General features: G+C 38.6%; 1 protein-coding gene across 2 annotated transcripts in view; it reads left to right on the top strand.

The window, feature by feature from the left end:
• Positions 1 to 1,139: 1,139 nt before the first annotated feature.
• Positions 1,140 to 6,000, top strand: part of stat6 (signal transducer and activator of transcription 6, interleukin-4 induced) — a 24,333-nt gene continuing 19,472 nt past the window's right edge. Inside the window, exon 1 of one of the 2 annotated variants that reach the window (XM_085261044.1) lies at positions 1,140 to 1,483. The gene's annotated coding sequence lies outside the window, so the exon portion shown is untranslated. The remainder of the gene's footprint in view (positions 1,484 to 6,000) is intronic. The other variant, XM_085261045.1, reaches the window with a different exon arrangement.

Below are 6,000 nucleotides of genomic sequence, written 5' to 3'. Positions count from 1 at the left end.
CAAAAAACCAAATGTTTTTTTGTTTGTTTTTTTTAGATGTGGTGAACTTTTATTTCTGTGATCTGTCATTTATCACTCAAAGAAGTTTTTGTAGTTTGTTAATGTTGCTACTTAATCTGCATTGTTGGATTGAGCAAGTGTGCGTTTAATCTTCGTGTTCTGATTTTATTTTTATTTGCTTTTGTAATAACTGGCCAATAACACTTGCTGAAAATGAAGTTAGAAGGTGTCAAATACCTGATTATATTACATTAACTGTTTATTATTGTTATTATGCCTTTGTGTTTATTCTGCATTTGAATGTTTCCCTGCAAAGTTAAACCAGTTTTAACTACTTAACAGCGCCACTGCCGGCTTTGTTCATCAGTATTAAAACAGTGAACTGAAGCAAGTAGTTAAGCTGTGACGTTTTATGAGCAAAATCCTTACTTAATTTATCTTTAGCTGTCAAACAAAACAGAGAGGCCGATATCTGCTTACTGAAGTTGCGTTACTTAAGTAAGCTATTTGAAGACATGTTTATTAACTGCATGTCAACATCATTGTTGAGTCATACGTTAGTCACAGAAGATATCTGAATGCGACTGCACCAAGCTCAACAGGAAAACGACAATCTTAATGAGCTCTTATTAGCCTGACGGGGTAAACTTCAAGCCACCGAAGGGTGACTTTACCACGAACACGGAGCTCAAAGAAAGTTCAATCCTTCATGTTGACGAATAGTGCGAGTCTGATAAGTTTCCCTCTGCTTTACCGTTGGGAAGTTATCCCTCTTGAAGGCACTGCCATTTGCAGATATGGTATCATGTGTCTCCTTACTGGAAGTCAGACTGCATTATGTTGCAAAATGACTCAACATTACTCCGCCTACGACTCGTTCTCTGGAAGTTCACCATGCCCACTGCACTCACTTACAGTTTCTGTTTCAGCGCAATGATAAATACCGAGGCAGCAGTATACCCTCCTATCGCGGTCTTCCACAGACACAGTGCAAAATTCACGTAGCCTAAATTCCACGGCAATGACGAGACAGACATGAGTCCCAGACTAAAAAAAACAGAAGAGAAAAAAAGAGCAGTTTTCCTGTTTGGGAACACTTCGCTGTGAATCATACAGCAGCCCTGGTAGCTGTCCAACTGCAAACACACAGTACACACAGGTCATGTGCGAACTTGAAGGCAGGAAATAAAGCGCGCTCCTCTGTTCGTGCGTAACAGGGAAGTGAGTCTAACCTAGTTTCTACGTTGTTAAAAGTTGCTGCGAACGGCTGGCACCGAAAGTTCCGTTTTCTTCTGTTTTATCGACGCGTATTGCTCAGCTTTCCGAATTCAGCTTCAGCATTACATCGAGACACTGAGTGATGGAAGAAGGGCACGTTCTGTAGGACTGTTCGGTGGACTCGTAAGCCCAGCAGAGGGGGAAGAGGCGACGAGCTGCAGCTATTGTTTTTTTTCAATGTTTTGAGTTCTCTACTTAGCCGAAGGTAAGCGTCAATGTGCCTTGTTTCATTCTGCTGGTGTTATCGCCGCTCACCACGAAACCGTGTCAGTTCCTAGAATCGCGCGTAATGGATGTGAGTGTTTGTCATGTTTTGCTTGTGTAACAACAGGCAGGATGGACGTCCGTTGGCCTTAAACACAGCCTTACGTCGCAGTTTTGTCACGTTTTATTTCTTTGAACACCAAAATAGTGATTATGATTTTTTAAAATATATTTTTATCTTATAAATAAGTATTTGGTAAATACTTGTCTTTTACGAAACGTGGAAGGGAGTTATGTAATTATCAAGGCAGCATGAATGTTGCCACCTTAGTCCCTCCCTTCATGCCTTGCTGTCCAACTGTTTCATCCTGTACCCTCATTACTCCAAAATGTGTGCCGTTTTTGTGGCACCAACACTTATACTGGATGGAACCAGAAATAATTATAGGCATCAAGTTCATATCATCTAGTGCAGTAATCTTATGACATCTCACAAATATTATAGTTCTAGTAAAACAGCATTTCCATTGCGTGCAAGTGTGCACTTTAAGTCTTTAAAATAACTTTAGAATAACTAAAGATAGTTACTCTGGCAGGGATCCAGTGTTCAGCCTGGCACCGCTGTGAAAACAACACACACCTTGTAGCTGATGGGTGCTGTGTGAAGACAAGGATATGTCCTGCAAATGTTCAGAGATAAGGCAGCGCTCCTGGCAGGCAGATGGGCACAATCATGAAAATGATTCACACTATAAACTCGCCATCAGTTAGCAGTCCTAGAAACATGAGAGTCCTCCCCACTACTTCCCACAGTACACGAAAGAAACAAGCGGAAGTCTCTTGGTTTCTCTTTCAAATCAAATAGTTTGATTTGTGTGACTGTTGTGTGTGACTCTACAACCTTTATTTTATTGCACTCACACAAAAGAGTCCAAGCATAAGCTGCAAAGAGGGAGCTGCTTTTGCACATGGAAAAGTGGTTGTTCCCTACATTCTTCTGCATTTTCTTGGCTTTTATGTTTGCGTCTGTCTGAGCTGTACACAACATAATCTGTGTTGGCCTTGGAGGAGAAATCTCTCCTTATTTGTGTCAAAAGCGAGGGCCTTGCTCACTCTACATGTTATACTTCAGCTTTGTGCACAATTTTTTCAGTTGCTGGGGAAGTAATTTTTGGTGATCTCACTTAAAGCACAGGAAACTTTAGCCTTACTTATCAGAAAAAGGATGATTTGGCGTTTAGCTTCAAAAGATACGGTTTGCTTGGTCAGTAGGGGAAGCAAATGCTTTCGTTGTGATGTCCTGGTTGAGTTCGTTGTGAAGTTAGCTGTCAGGCTGAGAAACAAGAAATGCCACATTCAGCATTTAAAACTAGTTTTGATTCTCCTTAGTAGAGTCTAACTGATGTATTGGCCAGCTGATATTGGTCTGCCAGACTGGTATGTATACTGGAACTTTTCTTTTTCAGAACGTAATGTAGAAACAAATCTTGAAAGTAATTTGCCATCATCTAGTTTTTTGTTTTTTTTAAATATCTCTTTATTTGATTTTTTTTGATACACAAAAACAACAAAAACAAAAACAAACAAACAAAAAACCCAAAACAAAAAAACAACAACACAAAAAGCAGTCTGAGACATATAAAACTAATATCGTATGGTAGATAGTAAATAATTGGGTCTACCACCCATTTACACATTTGTCCTGACAAACCCAACCTGCCATCGGCAGCTCCACTCCGATGGCAGGTTGGGTTTGCTTTTTGTGTTGTTGTTTTTTTGTTTTGGGTTTTTGTTTGTTTGTTTGTTTTTGTTTTGTTTTTGTGTCACAAACCCTGACAAACCCAACCTGCCATCGGAGTGGGGCTGCCGATGGCAGGTTGGGTTTGTATAATTTCACTCAGATCGTCAGGTAAGGCGACCGTGGCTCAGGGGGTTGGGAAGCGCATCTGTAACCAGACGGTCACTGGTTCGATCCCTGTGCTCTCTGTCCTGGTCGTTGTGTCCTTGGGCAAGACACTTCACCTACTGGTGTTGGCTAGAGGCCATATGGCAGCCTCGCTTCTGTCAGTCTGCCCCAGGGCAGCTGTGGCTACAACTGTAGCTTCCCTCCACCAGTGTGTGAGAGTGAATGAATAGTGGAATTGTAAAGCGCTTTGGGTGCCTTGAAAAGCGCTATATAAATCCAATCCATCATTAAAGGGCGCCATATATCCAAAAAGATATTGTCATTACCGCTTAGTTTTGCACTTAGTCTTTCCATTTGTAGGACTCTAAAGATTTCTTTATACCACTGAGTTATTGTTGGTGGTTTTTCAATTAGTTGATCAGTTGATCCGATTGAAAACAATACATTTTCTTGCCAAGAACAATAATTTACATAGTAGTTTATATTTGTTTTTATCTGGAAATTTGTTCAGAGTTGGCAGCCCCAATAAATACTGAGCTGGATCTTTTTGTTTTCTGCTTTTAAGTATACCCTTTAATTCTTTTGTTACACAGAGCCAGAATTTTGAAATTTTTGAGCAAGTCCAAAGACAGTGCAAGTAGGTCCCCGCCGCAGATTTACATTTAGTACATTGTGCTGACCTACTCGGATCAATTTTATTCAGAAAAGTAGGCGTTCTATACTATCTATGTAAAATTTTATATTGTGTTTCTTTAAATCTATTATTAAGGAATAAAGAATGCACAGACTGTATGCACTCGCTCCAGGCATGATCATCACAATGACACTGGAGGTCTCCCTCCCAACTCCTGATAAGTTTTCCAATATTAGATAAGATAAGATAAGATAGAACTTTATTAATCCCTCGGGTGGGTTCCTCTGGGAAATTCGGTTTCCAAAAGCACAGCACCGACAGAAGTTACAGTTACAGAATATTATATACACACACACACACACACACACACACACACACACACACACACACACACACACACACACACACACACATAAATACAGAGACAAATATAAATAAAATATACGAAGGGGATAAATAGAATAAATAGGAATAAAAATAAAAATACAAGTGAATTGCACATTTCAAGTATTGAGTCTATTGCACCATTGACTATTTACAAAAGTATTGCACAAGGTATTGTACAGTGAGGTGAAGAGGCACTACAGCTTAGTTGTTCCCCCCTCCTTTGTCCTCCTGTTTCCCCTCCCTCTCCCCTCCAGAGAGGAGTTAAACAGTTTGATGGCGTGTGGGACAAAGGAGTTTTTAAGTCTGTTAGTTCTTGTCTTGGGGAGGAGCAACCTGTCACTGAACAGACTCTTCTGGTTGTTAATGGCCGTGTGCAGAGGATGCCCAGCATTGTTCATAATGTCCAGCAGTTTTTTTAGTGTCCTTTTCTCTGCCACTGTCACACTGTATTATAAAACTGTCTTATAGTACTTTTATCTGCATTTAAATGTAAAAAGAACTTTTCCATGGGTCCTAGTTGCATTGTATTGTGTAAAGTATCAAAACTTGAAGTAATTAAGTGACGGGCCTGTAAAAATGCAAAAAAATCCATTTGATGTATTCCATATTTCTTTTGGACCTGCTCAAAAGAAATACAATCATTCCCATTAAACAAATCACCAACCACACGTATTCCTGCGCCAAACTATCTCTGAAATACTGCACTTGTCATTCCAGGTGTAAAGTGCTGATAATTTATAAAAGGTGTTAGGTAACTCAGTATAGGATTACTTTCAGTGTATTTGTTCATATCCCGCCATGTTTTTAAATAAGTATCAATCATTACTTGTTATGTTTTTTTGTATATTTACTCACTAGTTCACTTAAGAGATTAAATGGCGAACATGTCGAGGCTTCAAGGGGATTCTCTGTCTCTTTTAGATATGCGTGGATCCATTTGTGTATGACTCTACTATGGCATGACCAGTTATAAAGCACAATGTTAGGAAATCATCTAGTTTGACTTGCGGAGCAGCTCGAGTTCTGGCAATGCTCTCAACATTGGCCAAACAAAATTTAGACTCGATCTTGATGTTTTATAGGATTTGTTTCTGAATGGTTATAGTTATAACTGTAGATCCGTAGGAATCTTCTGGAAAGTGTAATAAAAAATATCACTCAGCAGCAATTTCACTTTTGCTTTTCAAGAATTGAATGTTGATTTGAACTCATCAAGTAATCAATTGATTTTATTCATCAGTTACTCATACTATTAGTCAGAATTTTTTTGATATGTATGAGTCACCAAAAGTAAAGGTTGAGTGTGTTTTCTGCAGTATTATATTATATTATATTATATTATATTATATTATATTATATTATATTATATTATATTATATTATATTTGCTATTGTTTAAGACAAAAAGTAGCAACACGTTTTTGAAATATGGAGGTACTTTGGATCACTGATGAGTCGCTCTGCTGTTTCAGACTTAAATTGAATTCATCACCAAAACAAATTTTCCAAAGATTTTTAACCTTCTATGGGATGTTTTGTTTTTTTCTACCATTTTACAGAATAATTGAATGGATGATTTAGAATTGAAATGA

Source organism: Mchenga conophoros, linkage group LG20, assembly GCF_057382185.1.
Source record: "Mchenga conophoros isolate Kocher_MC1m ecotype Shallow Benthic linkage group LG20, M_conophoros_male_GT1.1, whole genome shotgun sequence".
NCBI classification, from domain to species: Eukaryota; Metazoa; Chordata; class Actinopteri; order Cichliformes; family Cichlidae; genus Mchenga; species Mchenga conophoros.
The sequence above is the reverse complement of the archived record's forward strand: the minus strand, read 5'-3'. Positions and strand labels throughout refer to the sequence as shown.